The sequence below is a fragment of the Pongo pygmaeus genome, chromosome 21 (assembly GCF_028885625.2).
Source record: "Pongo pygmaeus isolate AG05252 chromosome 21, NHGRI_mPonPyg2-v2.0_pri, whole genome shotgun sequence".
In the NCBI taxonomy this organism is placed as follows: domain Eukaryota; kingdom Metazoa; phylum Chordata; class Mammalia; order Primates; family Hominidae; genus Pongo; species Pongo pygmaeus.
The window spans coordinates 34882471-34897369 of NC_072394.2; the positions used below are offsets into that span (position 1 = coordinate 34882471).

Below are 14899 nucleotides of genomic sequence, written 5' to 3' on the forward strand. Positions count from 1 at the left end.
ACGGGTGACCCTGGCGGCTCCGCACCTGCACCCAGAGTGGGTGGGGGAGGGGTGGTCACAGCGAGCCCTGCTGCCCCTTCCCCCAGGCCAGGGTCACGCCGGACCCCACCCCCACCCTCCCAGCCGGCAGATTATGAAGATTTAGTCCCCGGTGCTGGGCACTGGGCACGCGCACCTCCAGAGCGTCCCCATGGCGACCGAGCGGCTCTAGTGCCCCAACCAATTGCTGGCCTCCCGGCTGCCCGGGGGCGGGTCCAGGCTGCCCATCATGCAGCCAGGCCGGGCAGAGGGGGATGGGAGGCCACGGCGGCGCAGTGCACCCCTCCCCCTCGGCTGCAGCAGGTCCCCTGGGCCAGGCGTCCTGTCCTCCTCCGGGCAGCCTAGCTCCACCACTCCCTCCATCCTCCCGCAGGGCAGCTCCGGGCTCTGCTCAAAGCCCGCCCATAGCTGCCCTTCACTGGCTGCATCCTCGGAGTCCCGGCCCGCGCTGGCTGTCCCCGGGACCCCACAGCCTACTCGCGCCCAGTCTGGAGCCAACACATTCCCCAGCATTTTTACTGAGCACCTACTGAGTGCTGGCCTGGAAACAAAGTAATGACTGCAACCAAGGTGCCAGACCTCCTGGGGGACAGATGTGCCTTACTGAGCCTCGTGGGTAACAGGGAAGGTGAATTGTGAGAATGGGGGTGCCCACTGTCCTTCACCCGGGAACCAGACCAGCTCCTCATGCAGCCCCCACTGGCTGCTCTCCTGCGCCCAGGCCACCCACGTCCCACCTGTGAGAGCCGGGCCTAATCCTCACTCCCCTGTCCCATGCTTTCCTGTAGCTGAGTAAGAGTCCGGCCCATGGCCAGTGGCACTCTCAGTCCTGTGACCTCTGCAGTCCCCCAGCCCAGCCTCACTATCCTGTGCTGGGGCTCTGCAATCTGCCTGCCATGACACCTCCAGCTGAGCAGATGGCAGCCAGCCTTCAAGGTCTGGTTCCACACTGCCACTTCAGGCTGGCACTTTTCTCCACTGTCCCTAGGAAGGAGGCACTCATGCCTCCAACCCCAGCTTGCTGCCCGGCCCTGCCAGGGATCCTCGTGCTCCCTTCCCCTGGCCCAGGGTCATCGTGAGGGCCATCTGCCCCACCAGGACAGACCCTGTCACCAGAGAAGCCCCTGCACCTGAGGTCCAGGAGCCTCCATGGGGGACAGGGATGACACCCATACTGGCTGGTTACCCACGCTCCCATGAGCTGCAGGGGGCCCATCCTTCACCCACCTTGCAGGTGCGACTTCACATACCGACACCACCCTCACAGGCCACTTGCTTGACCTTGGAGGGCCTTAGATTCCTCCTCTGGAATGAGGGGCTGCTCCTCAGTGGGCATCGTGCCTGGCACACAGTGAGCCAGTGGTCACTGCATTCATCACAGGCACCAGGCCCAAGGCTGGCTGCAGTGCCACACCCTGCTCAGGCCCAGAGGTGACATCCCATCATCCCATCACCCACCTCCCAATCAGGTTTTCCCGAGAAGATGGACTTGCCTTCCCCAGGTGTGAGCTCCAGAGACACGCTGCTCAGGGTGCTCCTGGAGCCTCTACCAAGTCAGATGCCCAGCACAGAGGCCCAGACTCCCCAGCTACCAAGACCTTTGCCTCGGGGCTGTGCCCCCGGCTGCCTGGCTGGGATCGACAGGCACTAGTGCCAGGGCAGAACCTCCCCTAACTGCACTCAGACGCCACCCTGGTCTGGCCAGGGAAGTGGTTGGGCGGGTAAGACCCGTAAGGCACCAGGTGCTAGGACCTCGTATGGCCACATGTTCCAAGCTGTTAGAAGAAACTGGAAATCTGCACCATTATATAAACAGATTTTAAAATATTGGTGACTCATTTACATGGTTTACTTTTTTTTTTTTTTTTAGGGTCTTGCTCTGTTGCCCAGGCTGGAGTGCAGTGGTGCCATTAGGGCTCACTGCAACTGCCGCCTCCTGGGCTGAAGCGATCTCCCCAGCAGCGCACACCACGACGCTTGGCTAATTTTTTTTTTTTTTTTTTGAGATGGAGTTTCACTCTTGCTGCCCAGGCTGGAGTGCAATGGGGCGATCTTGGCTCACTGCAACCTCCACCTCCCAGGTTCAAGCGATTCTCCTGCCTCAGCCTCCCAAGTTGCTGGGATTACAGGCGCCCGCCACCATATTCAGCTAATTTTGTGTATTTTTAGTGGACACAGGGTTTCACTATGTTGGCCAGGCTGGTCTCGAATTCGTGACCTCAGGCGATCTGCCCACCTCGGCCTCCCAAAGTGCTGGGATGACAGGCGTGAGCCACTGCGCCCAACCCAGTATTTATATTTTTAAAAACTTTGACAAGTAAATGGGTACACAAATGTGGTCTATTCATACGATGGAATAGTATCCAGCCATGAAAAGGAATGAAGTTTGGATAAGCGCTGCAATGTGGATGATAAAAACACGAGGCTGTGGGAAACAGGCCAGATGGACAAGGATACCCAGTGATTCTACTTCTACGCAGCATCTGGAACAGGCAAACTCACAGAGGCAGAAGGTACAGTGAGGCTCCACGGGCTGGGGGAATGGGCAGTGAGTACTTAAAGGGTGCAGAGTTTCTGGTGGGGGATGAACAAGCTGTGGAAATAACGGTGCTTCTGGAGTGTACACTTAAAAATGGCAAATTTTATGTCACACGTTTTACCACACACAAAAAACCCAGACCAAAAACAGCCCCTTTACCCTAGTTTATAGGCTCTATCTGCCATTACTGCATTTTCTCACGCCGCACACACAGAGCCTACTCAGAGGGACAACATGGATGGCAAAAGCCTGTCTTCCCCAGTGACACCAAGGTCTCGCCTACCCCCAGCTCCGCTCCGGCAGCCCCGGCATGCCAGCCCCCATCCCACACAGCTGCCGCCGCGCGACATGCTCTGGGGGCTGCTTACAACCTGAGGCCTATGTTTTGCCAACTGGGCAGGCCACAGGTTTGAGCCGCAGAGTGGCTGGAAGAGGCTACTCCACCTTCTGGAGCCTCCGTTTCCTTTCAGAGTGTGTCCCACAGCCATAAAACACGGTTCTAAGGTCGGATGGTGCCCGAGATGGGGCAGGAGCTCAAAATGAAACCCCGATTCCCTGCACCCCACGTTTTCCCACATCATAACTCACCCACTGCTGACGCACAAGGCTCTCCCAGACTGCAAGGGGATCCCGGAGCCCAGCCTGTGACAGTCTGAGGTGAGCCCGGTGAGAGAGCCACTGTGGGGATGGGGGTGACTGCCACCCTTGGAGCTCATGCTCCAGCAGTGACAAATCAAACCTGAGGGCTCCAGAGGAGACAGGGCTCCAAAGGGGTGTCACCAGCTTTCTGGCCCCTGAGCCATGGTCTCTCCCTACTCTCGGCGACTCCTGCTTGCCCTTCCGTGCTAACCCGAGCACCACCAGGGAAGCCCTCCCTGCCTGCCCCAATCCCCATCGTGGCACTGGCTATGGGCCACAGCTCTGCAGAAGCCATCCCAGGGATGGTGGGGCGAGGGCTGAAGCCTCATGAACCAGCAGTGGCAGAGGTGCTGCTCGGGGTGGGGTTGGTCCAGCCTGTCCCTTGGCCCCACAAGCAGTAGATTTGATGCCAGCTGCAGCCCCAAGGGCTGAGTTTACTCCAACTGGAAGCCAGGTCCCTCCTTTGGGCCCACCAGGCCCTTCCAGCGAGCCCCTATGGCTCACCCACCCACCCCAGCTGTGACCCAGCCTTGGCACTTGCTGTTCCCTCTTCCTGCTCCACTCTGTCCCGGGCGTCCCCTTGGTGCAGTCCCTCACTTCCAGGGCTCTGCGTAAAGGTCACCTTCTCGGTAAGCCCAGCTCCCGCCCTGCTCTGGTACACTGACCCCTCTACCTATTTCTGTTTTTTTTTTTTTTTTTTTTTTTTAAGACAGAGTCTTGCTCTGTCGCTCAGGCTGGAGTACGGTGGCGTGATCTCGGCTCACTGCAAGCTCCGCCTCTCGGGTTCATGCCATTCTCTGGCCTCAGCCTCCCGAGTAGCTGGGACTACAGGCGCCTGCCACCACGCCCGGCTAATGTTTTGTATTTTTAGTAGAGATGGGGTTTCACCGTGTTAGCCAGGATGGTCTCGATCTCCTGACCTCGTGATCCACCCGCCTCGGCCTCCCAAAGTGCTGGGATTACAGGCGTGAGCCACCGCGCCCAGCCTCCTCTAACACAGTAGTATTGCAAGGAGAGGATAAGTGCTTGAAAGAAATTACCTATTTCTTATCCTCTCCTTGCAATACTACTGTGTTTGTTGTGTCTCTGGCCTGTGCCCAGCCTTCACAGAAGCGGCCCCAGCCCTAGAGAACCAGAGTTGGTGCAGCTGTAGTGGGTGGGCCTGGATGGCTCCTGCTGCCCCCTAGATCACACCCCTCCCTCTGGTGGGGGCAACTGAGTCTTCCTAGGCTCGCCGGGGTGAGTGCATGCCCCAGGCCTGGCCAGTCAGCCCATCACAGCAACTGGTGATAGCGTGTGACCAAGCTGGGCCCGAGGACATCACGCGGGGACTCCTGCTGCGACGGCTGGGAAGGTGCTCTCTACCTGGGGTTGCTGGGCCCATGGTGCAGGGAGGCCCACGCTGGGGAAAGCAGGGCTGATAGGGGGCACAGATGATCCCCTGAAATCCATCTGTGCCTGCCACCTAGGAAGGCCCTAGAGGTTTTGGTGAGGGAGGTAATAATTTCCTTATTGCTTATGCCGGCTAGGGGCAGGCTCACACCAATGGCTTGGTCTCTGAGTAGTCCAGGGTCTTCTCCCTGGCAGAGGCCAAGGGATGGGACTCGGGGGCTGGGATCTCTCCACATGGGGACCTCACCATGACGGCCAGCTCAGTCCTGAGGAGGCTGGTACCCACAGGAGGGGGTGGTGCCCACGGGAGGGCTCATGCCCTCACACCCACCCCTCACTGCACCTGGCCAGGAGAAAGTGCCTGTCACTGTTTGGGGAAAGAAGGAACAGAGAGACTGGGGGCAGTTGGGTTTTGATCCAATTGGAATTCTGCCTCCCACAACCCTTAATAAAAATGGATTTAGGCCAGGCGCAGTGGCTCACGCCTATAATCCCAGCACTTTGGGAGGCAGAGGCAGGCAGATCATGAGGTCAAGAGATCGAGATCATCCTGGCCAACATGGTGAAACCCCATCACTACTAAAACATACAAAAATTAGCTGGTCGTGGTGGTGCACACCTGTAGTCCCAGCTACTCAGGAGGCTGAGGCAGGAGGATCGCTTGAACCCGAGAGATGGAGGTTGCAGTGAGACAAGATCGCGCCATTGGACTTAAGCCTGGCGACAAAGCGAGACTCTGTCTCAAAAAAAAAAAAAAAAAGATTTAAAAGAGACATAGACAGGCACACCAACCCATGCTGGGATGGAATGCAGTGGGGCCTGGGCAGAGATGGTGCGGGTGTAGGGTCCTGCAGTCTGGGCGACCTTGGGCACGGCCACCCCCTGGGCCTCCTCTTATCTACAGTCCTGGGAGTTGCTGCTGACGCCCTCCTGGGCTCTGGCACTTTATGACTCTGTGAAGAAACCCAGCTGGCTCCATGGGCACCGAAGCCCCAGCACACAGGCCTCACGGGTGCAGGCCTCCAGCTGGGAGGCTCAGTGGGAAGCTGGGAGTTCTGGATGGACCCTCCACACCTGGAGCTGGAAGTGGAACGTAAGGGTGCCCAGGTGACCTCTTGTCCCCACCTGGTCCCCATCTTGCTGTTTCCAGGAGGCCCCTCCAGGAGGGTCACCCCTGAAGCCAACCTGCTGGGGCCCAGCGTGATGGCAGCAGGGTGGGCCTGCCCCCAGCCCATGGCTGCGTAGGCAGCAGAGACATGTCCTGAGGGGCCTTGGGGAAGCAGCCCAGGATGCACCCCCTCTCAGCATTTCCACAAAACCAGGCCTTCCCCGCTGTAGCAAAGGGTGACTCCTTCATCTGGGCAGGACCCGGAGCCCACCACCTGTGCCCAGAATGCCTACGGGCAGGGAAGGACTGCCGTGTCCGTCTATTTGAACATGGGGCAATGTGCTGCTATTCAAATGGAGGAATTAGTGATGAATGGGGGAAATTGTTCCTCCCTCTGTCCCGTCTCCAGAAGGAGACAAAAACCCCTTTTACCTCAGCAAACAATGCCCTTATGTGGGCGCCAGTGCCCCGCAGCCCGCACAAGCCCAGCTCTGTGCGAACCACCAATCGCCACACCGCGCTCTGGGGCCCACAGCCAGTGGCACCCTCTCCCGGTGGGCGACTCCCACCAGCTCCCAGGCTAGGCTCGGAGAACGGGAAGGCCCACCATCCCTGGGACCATAGGCCAGGTACACGGCCACTGGAGGCCAGCAGGCCCTGTGTGCAGACTGCCTTCCGTGTCCAGAGGTGTGGCTGCTGGAGGCAGTGCCGCCTCCATGAGACTCTGTCACAGCAGCAGCCAGGCGGGGGACGGGAGGGGCATCAATAATTCACACACAACAGGGCGACAGGGGAGGAGGGGGCGGGAGATTGCTGGAGCCACGGCCCACCATGGCCAGGGAGGCGTGGACAGCAGGGCTATGGGCTGTGGTCTGGGGGTGCTGACGCTGCTCTGAATTTGAGGCGTGCACCTCCCCAGGGCTGGCCCCCTGCCTGCTTTGACAAAGGCCAGCGCCCGGGCCGTGTTTACATGATGCATAGTTCCAAGGAGCACCAGGCTCAGGGCAGGCTGCCCAGCTCTTCCTCCGGAAAGGCAGGAGGGGCGCAGGGGTCAAATGGGGGACACTAGGACCCTACCATCCCAGGTGATGGGGCCACACGGGGCACCTGCATTCTCCACGTGGCCCTCAGGACCCGGCTGCCTGCACAAATGCCCTCCTGAGTGCCCAGCTCTGTCCCTGTGGTTCACACAGCCTGGCCTGGCCCCAGCCATGGAGCAGGGAGCCCATGCCCCCCATCTGGGTGCCACACTTGCCCCCTGATTTTGCAGCCCCGGGGCGCCAGTTCCTCTACCTCCACAGCACGCGCCTCCTCTGCGTGTGCCCCTCAGTGCCCGGGCAGCGGGCGTTCCTGCTGAAACTCTGATCACTCTTTCCTTAGGCAGGTGCCAATCTAGACCCTCACAGTCGGGAGCAGCACTGTCCGACAGAAACAGAGTGTGAGCCACATGAGGGATTTTAGTGCCCTAGTACCCACATTTTAAAAATAAAGAAACAGGTGAAATCAATTTTAATAACCTACTTTATTTAACCCAATATATCCAAAATAGTACCATTTCAACAAATAGTCGATACCGTGTTATCAGAGCTGAGATATTTCACCTTCTTCTTTTCTACGGAGCCGCTGAGACGCAGCGTGTATTGCACACCTGTCTGCACTAGCCTTTTCCAAGGCTCAGTAGCTGTCCTTGGCTAATGAGTTAGACGTCGCACACCTAGATTTTCCCCTAAAACTGAAATCATTTCTCTCTGCAGAGACCCTGGGGGTCCTGGCCCCTAGAGAGGTGTCCAAGCTGCAGATGATGTTCAGGCCTTGGGACAGGTGGCTCAAGTGGTGGGCACTGGAGACAGACACCACCTTCAGTGGAGGGGGAGGTGGACACCAATTATACGTCAGGTCCTGAGTGTCAGGCGGCGGGTAACTCATCACGCCTGATTTGCACAACCACCCTCTGCAGCAGACATCAGGGAGGAACCAGAGGCTCCAGGAGGAAGTCACTGACCCATCACCCGGGATGAATGGAGGCGCCCAGACAGCCCCAAAGCACCACCCAGGCCGCCCAGTGCTCTCAGACATTCTGGGAGCCTCCAAGGCCAGCCTTGATTTGCCCATCTGTACTGTGGGACAATTCCCTACCCCTGCTACCAGACCGCTCCACTTCCTAGAGCCCCTCCCCCAACACCTACTGGCCACTGATGCCCCGGGGAAGTGCTCCCAGGATGAACTGCCTGGGTGTGGCTGTTCTCCCTGGCCCCGTCCTCCAGGCCAAGCACAGGTGGTGAGAAATAAACACTAATTCAGTGTGCAAAGATCGAGCCGAGACACACACAGCCTGCTCCCCGTGTTCTCAGAGCAAACAGAGCCACTCCAGGCCACCATGTGTGAATGATTCACGGGGCAGGGCCCTGGCCCCAAAGCCCCGGCAGGCCCTCCTCCAGCCCTCCCGGAAGCCAGTCTGGGTTCGGTGCATTGCAGTCCTTAGGTCGGGGTGATGACGCCAACGCGGCCTGGTCACTTCCTGGTTCCTGGGAAAGTCACCCTTGAACAGGCTCCCGGTGGAGGTGCCTCAGGAGGGCCTGGCCTGACACAGGAGCCTGCAGGATGGAGCTCTGTGTGTGTCCTGGGCTGAGGGGCGGTGGCGAAGGGCAAGGGCACTGATCCCCACATGGCCCCACCGGCCCAGGCTCACCTTCACCTCCATTCTTTTTTTTTTTTTTTTTTTGAGATGGAGTCACTCTGTAGCCCAGGCTGGAGTTCAGTGGTGTGATCTTGGCTCACTGCAACCTCCACCTCCTGGGTTCAAGCGATTCTCCCGCCTCAGCCTCCTGAGTAGCTGGGATTACAGGTGCCCATCACCACGCCCGGCTAATTTTTGTATTTATGGTAGAAGTGGGGTTTTGCCACGTTGGCCAGGCTGGTCTCAAACTCCTGACCTCAAGTGATCCACCCGCCTTAACCTCCCAAAGTGCTGGGATTACGGGCGTGAGCCACCGTGCCTGGCCCACCTCCCCACTTTCTCAGTAGGTGAACCTCTCAGCTCCTCAGGCCCCAGAGCTTGTCCTCCCCAGGCCTTTGGAGACCCAAGGCCCCAGCACCCCGGACAAGGCCAGGGCTGTGTACGCCCCGCCCACTCCTGGATAAAGGGATCTCTCGGTGCTGTCTCCCGGCGTCTCTCACCCCTTGGCGGGCCGGGGCCCAGCACAGCCCAGCATTGTCTGTGCCGCCTGCGGCCCAGCTGATGATGGACACTTTCCTGTGACCCGGGACTGCCAGTGTGGCCCAAAGCCAATCCCTGGAAGGCTTGGGCCCCAGCTCTCTGCACCTGGGGGAGGGGAGGCCAGGAGGCCGCCGCCTGCTCATCTGTTGTGGGTATTTGGAGCCTTGAGGAGGAACAAACAGCTCTTGCTCCTGGGGTGGGGGTGGGTGGGACCGGCACCCAGAGAATGGGGCCCAGTTCTGGTTTCTGGCCTCAGCTGTGAGAATTAGGGTCAGGGCAATGGACACGGCCATAATGAGCAGGCGCTGGGGAGAAGGCTTGGCTTAAAAGCCCACTGCAAGAGAAGCCTTTCATAGGCCAGCCCAGGGAGGCTGGTGCAGGGGCCACACCTCCTGCCATGCAATACTGACCAGGGCAGACGTCTGGCCATGAGTGTTGGGTCCAGGGGGAGGCAGCAGCAGGCCGGAGTTCTGTGCCCCCTGGTGGGAGAGGGCTGCTGTGACCCAGGGATGGGCCCAGGGGAGAGTGGGCATCACCTGAGGAGGACACTAGAAGGAGCCGCGGCACAGGGGTAACGCGGGTAATGGTCTCTGAGCCCGGGTGGCCTGGCCGTTACTCCCACCAGCTCCTTCTCCACCAGCCGTATGGCCTCCTGCCTGATCCCTCACTCGAATGGCTTCACCCCGTGCTGGGGACACCCCATGGCACCCTGAGTACCAGAAGCCAGAGGCACACTTCTGCCTGGCACCTTCTCCTTGGATGGCAGCACTGACTCCTCGCTGCCTGCTTAGCTGCCCATCAGTGTGGGCACCTGGGATGGGTCTGGCGTTTGCCAGATTGAGAAGCAGGGTCTTGGGAACTCGGGGTCCCTGGACAGGGCCTGGCGCATGTGGGTGGGGAGGGAGGGACAGGGACTCAGGACAAGTTGTGAGTGCCTGGGTCTGGTTGACACCAAGGACCCCCTAGCCCGGCTCCCTTTCCGAAGAAGCACAACCCAGGTGGTGGTTGGGAGCTGAGAGCAGGGGCGGGGATGCCACTGAGGGTGGCTGTGAGGTAAGCTACGGTCAGGTTCCCACAGGCCTCCATGGCAGAGGGGACCAAGGAAGACTAGGCTGGCTGAGGAGGCAAGACCGGACCAAGGGGGTGGCGTGCAGGGCTCAGAGAATCTGGGGGAGGTGAGGAAGACTGCCCACATCCAGTCCCAGCCTGGCCCCCGACGGGCCTCTGTGCTTTCCGCATCTGGTCCTCAACCACCTGGCAAGGTGGGCCAAGATGATCACCCCCAGCCCGGCAAGGGGTCGGCACCCGCCCAAGGCTGCCTGGCAAGGAGGGAGCTGAGCAAGATCTGAGCTCTGTGTGCCCTCACACTTCCCTGCAGACCTCTTGGAGGCCAGGGAGGAGGCGCCTGGGGAGGGGGCCGGGCCAAGGAGGAGAGGCCAACAGCACTGCTGCTGTAAATACCGAGCCCTGGGCGCTCAGGAAACACACCTGCTCCCCAGAGGCCCTCCCTGCTGCCCAGTTTGCATTTCTGGGTGGCAGAGGGCCCCACCTGAGGGCAGCAGGGGCCAGGAGGTAAGAAGCCTTGGTCTTCTCACTAAGAGCTCCTGGGGGCATGCCTGGGTGAGGGGCCGCAGCCCCCAGCCCACGTCACAGAGAGAAGCTGTGGCCCAGAGTTGGGGGGTCGGCTAGCTCAGGAGCATACTTTGGGGAAGGGCCAGCCAGATCCATGGCACAGCGCCCAGGACCTGCCTACAGGACGCCACATATTGAGCCCGACCACTCCATCCTCCCAGAACCCTTCCATGCCAGACCCTCCCCAGATGGCCTGGCTGTGGCCCCTCTGCCCTTCTCTCCTGGTTGGAGCTTGGGGTCACAGGGAGCTTTTGGAAACAGGTGACCCAAGAAACCCTCAATTCTGGCATCGGGCACCTCCTCCCTTCCCAGCCCCCTGCTGCCACGCCTCTGCCCAGCTTCCCAGGCCACCTCCTCCCAGGCCCTTTCTCTGATCCCCCATCTCTGCCAAGAAGGACTCAGTGGCTGTTGGTTGAGCACCTATTCAGTGCTAGGGCCTGGGGATAAAGCCCAGGACAGGAGACTCAGGCCACATGGGGCCAGCCCTGAGGGGCACCCTGAAGTGCCACTTCCAGCAATGAAAAACAGGGACTTGGCCAAGCACGGTGGCTCACGCCTGTAATCCCTGCATGTTGGGAAGCCGAGGCGGGCAGATCATGAGGTCAGGAGTTTGAGACCAGCCTGACCAACATGGTGAAACACTGTCTCTACTAAAAATACAAAAATTAGCCAGGCGTGGTGGTGCAATCCTGTAATCCCAGCTACTCGGGGGGCTGAGGCAGGAGAATCGCTTGAACCTGGAAGGTGGAGGTTGCAGTGAGCCGAGATTGCGCCATTTGCACTCCAGCCTGGGCAACAGAGCGGGACTCCGTCTCAAAAAAAAAAAAAAAAAAAAAACAGGGACTCGAGTGTCCTTCCACAGGAGTGGCCAAAACGCTGGCTCTGGAGAGACCCAGTCCCTGTGGTCTGGGCAAGTTACTTCCCCTCGGAGACGACGTTTCCTGCCCTGTGGAACAGCGACATGTATAGCCCTGTGCTCACAGGGTCAGGCTGGGCACACAGCAGGGTCAGGCTGGGCACACAGTGGGCTCAGGAATGGGACCCCAGTCACCGGGCTGACTAGACAACCTTTGAACTGTGGCTGGCCCACATCAGTGTCGGGGAGGCCAATGACTAGGTGAGAAAAAAGGTGGCGCCAATACTGCCTCATTGAAAAGAAAACGAGGCTCTGGTTACTTAGATACATAGAAAAGTCTGAGAAAAATAGGGCCCCAGACATCATTATTTTTCATTTTCTTTTTTCCTCCTTTATTTTTCTATTTTTTTCTTTTTCTTTTTTTTTTTTTTAGATGGAGTTTTGCTCTTGTTACTCAGGCTGGAGTGCGGTGGCGCGGTCTCGACTCACTGCAACCTCTGCCTCCCGGGTTCAAGCGATTCTCCTGCCTCAGCCTCCGGAGTAGCTGGGATTACAGGCACCCGCCACCACACCCAGCTAATTTTGTATTTTCAGTAGAGACAGGGTTTTTCCATGCTGGTCAGGCTGGTCTCAAACTCCTGACCTCAGGTGATCCGCCCACCTCGGCCTCCCAAAATGCTGGGCTTACAGGTGTGAGCCACCACACCTGGCCTTCTCCTTTATTTTTCTACAATAATTGTAATACTTCTGAAATAAGGGGAGAAATAAGAGACATTTCTACAAAGATGTGGCTCCTGCCCTCAGCAAGCTGACAGCCTGCAGGGGTCCCACGCTGGTGCCTGTTTGGCTTCAACCAAACCGCAGACTCCTCCAGGGAGGTGGGGACAGGGCTCATCACCCCTGTGTGTCACAAGGCCAACGCTGGTGTGACTAAAGTGGCCAAGAACCTGGAAGAGCCAAAGGGCCCTCAGTGCCTTTGTCCAGACTCAGGCCTGCACGGTGCCGGAGCCCCAGTGTGTCCCGAGGCCCAGGCTGGAGGAGCGGCCTCATCTGAGAGGCGCACACACCAGGCCCTGACCTGCCCCAGCCAGGGCTCCACACGACTCTTGCTCAGCAACCCCCCGACTGCCCACCCTGCGGAAGGCGGAAGCAGGCCCAGCGAGCAGACCCCTGCTCTCCCCTGGTGCTGGCTTCCTGTCTGCCCAGGAGGTGAGTAATGTCCGCTCCCTGCCCCCACGCATCCCTTCTGGAGGCCAGGCGGGCCTCACATTTTCCGCTCAGGAAGGGGCAGAGTGAGAGGCCTGCTGAAGCACATCCAGGGGAAACGGAAGGAGCGGCCCCGCCTGCCGGGTCAGGAACCCGGGCCAGCCCCAGCCTGCAGGAGGCGCACTGGCTCACCTGCCTCTGTGCATGCCTTCGTTCATTTTCATCCACTCATTCATTCAACAAACAGCACCCCAGCACCTGCGCGGTGCCAGGCCCTGTGCTGGGTGCTGGAGTCCTGGCTCTCAGGGTGCTTATGGTACTTGGGGAGGAGACTGCATCAAACAGATCATCCCACCGGTGGCGGTGTAAGTACAGACGGATGTGCTGTTCAGCCCTAAGGTAACACCAGACCATAGTGCCTCTGGACAAAGTCTCTCAGGCATCCTCCCTCCACACCCTATGATGTGCACAGAGCCCTGCTCAGACCCAAAAGGAAGCTCAAGCCTCAGCCGGGGCTTAGCCAAGGGTCTTCAGGGGACCTGGCCCGTGCCTGGGCAGGAAACTGTGGCAGGAGCTGGCCCGCATGGCCCTGGGCCCCAAGGAGGGAACGCCCCAAGTGTGTGGAGAGAGCCTTCTTTGGTTCCCTAGCTCGCCTGCCCATCTTCTGGGGACCCTCACACATGGCCCCTGCCCCTGCCAAAGGGGAGAGAGGAGAAGCGCTGGCACCTCCCCAACTCTGGCTGAGTCGCCCCAAGTCTCTCCCTGATCCTAAGTTTCCTCCCCATGAGATGAGGGCACTGTGAGTGGTGCTCCCTGACAAGCACCAGCAGCTGTGATCGCAGGAACCCCAGAGCATCCCAGGACTTCAGAGTGTGGGGAACTGGTGTAAAGAGGTCTGGGAGACCAAGACTGGCAGCCAGTGGCAGGGTTGGGGGAAGAAGCCTAACTGTGTTTCAAGACAAGCAGACACTCACCCCGGTAGAACCTCAGAGGCAAGCTCCCAGGGAGTGAGAGCTGTGGCACCCACACAACTCACTCTTGGGCTCAGTTTCAGGACAAGCAGATGCTCACCCCGGTAGAAGCTCAGAGGCAAGCTCCCGGGGAGTGAGAGCTGGCACCCGCACAACTCACTCTTGGGCCCAGTGGTCTCCGCCATGGGATTTGCTCTGCCACTCAGCCTTCATCTGCCTTCGTTAAAATCTTTAAAGAAGGGCCCCAACAAATCCACAGCTGTAGATCTGTGCTAACTGCCTGGCTCCCTGATATCACTCCCGGCTGGATCACTCGTCAGCAGGGATGGGGTGCTGATATGGTTGGGATCTGGGTCCCCTCCAAATCTCATGGTGAAATGTGTCCTCCAGGGTTGGAGGTGCCTGGCGGGAGGTGTCTGGGTCATGAGGGGCAGATTCCTTATGAGTGGCTGGGTGCTGTATGGAGTGAGTTCTCACTATGAGTTCCTGCGAGAGCTGGTTATTTAAAAGAGCCTGGTACCTCTTCCCTCTCTCTTGCTCCCTCTCTCGCCATGAGACATGCCTGCTCCCCCTTCACCTTCTGCCATGTCTGTAAGCATCCTGAGGCCTCACCAGAAGCCAAGCAGATGCTAGTGCCATGCCTGTACAGCCTGTGGAACTGTGAAGCAAATAAACCTCTTTTCTTTATAAATTACCCAGCCTCAGGTATTCCTTTATAGCAGCACCAAACGGACCAATACAGGTGTGTCATCGGCACAGCCTTGGAGTCCCCACACTCCCGGCGAAGAGAAAAGGCCCAGGTGCTCAGATGGGAGGGATGTCCCTAGAAACAAACAACCCAACTTATCCCCCATCAGAGGCAGACCTCCATCTGCTCTGCAATGGTGTGCTTGGGTAGGTCTCAGTAAACGTTTTGTTCATTCGGGGATAACAGACATTCAGCAGGTACTGACAATGGGCCAGGTTCGCAACCAAGTCCCAGGGGCAGGGCAGAGACCAAGACTGACTTTACAGCAGGCCTCAGACTTCCATGGAGGACTGAGGGCCAGAGCCCACACACCAAGCCCACCTGGGCATCAGTGGGGTTGGGGGGCTTCTGCGATGGAGACCCTCGGGCAGGGAGTGGAACACACAGAGGGCTAAAGCGGGTGCCTCTGCTTGGGCTGTCCCTACCTAGTCCTGATCAATAACAGGGGCCTGAGAGTGCTCTGATGGGAGCCCCTTGACTCACTCATGGGAGCTGGACCTCACATTTCTGCACCATGAGCACCTTCAAGAGGGGCTGGTTGTATGTCTCCAG

General features: G+C 59.0%; 1 protein-coding gene across 9 annotated transcripts in view; it reads right to left on the bottom strand.

The window, feature by feature from the left end:
- The window catches only part of NOL4L (nucleolar protein 4 like), a 144918-nt gene that overhangs the window by 14902 nt on the left and 115117 nt on the right, over positions 1-14899 (bottom strand). The gene's annotated exons all lie outside the window — the stretch shown is intronic.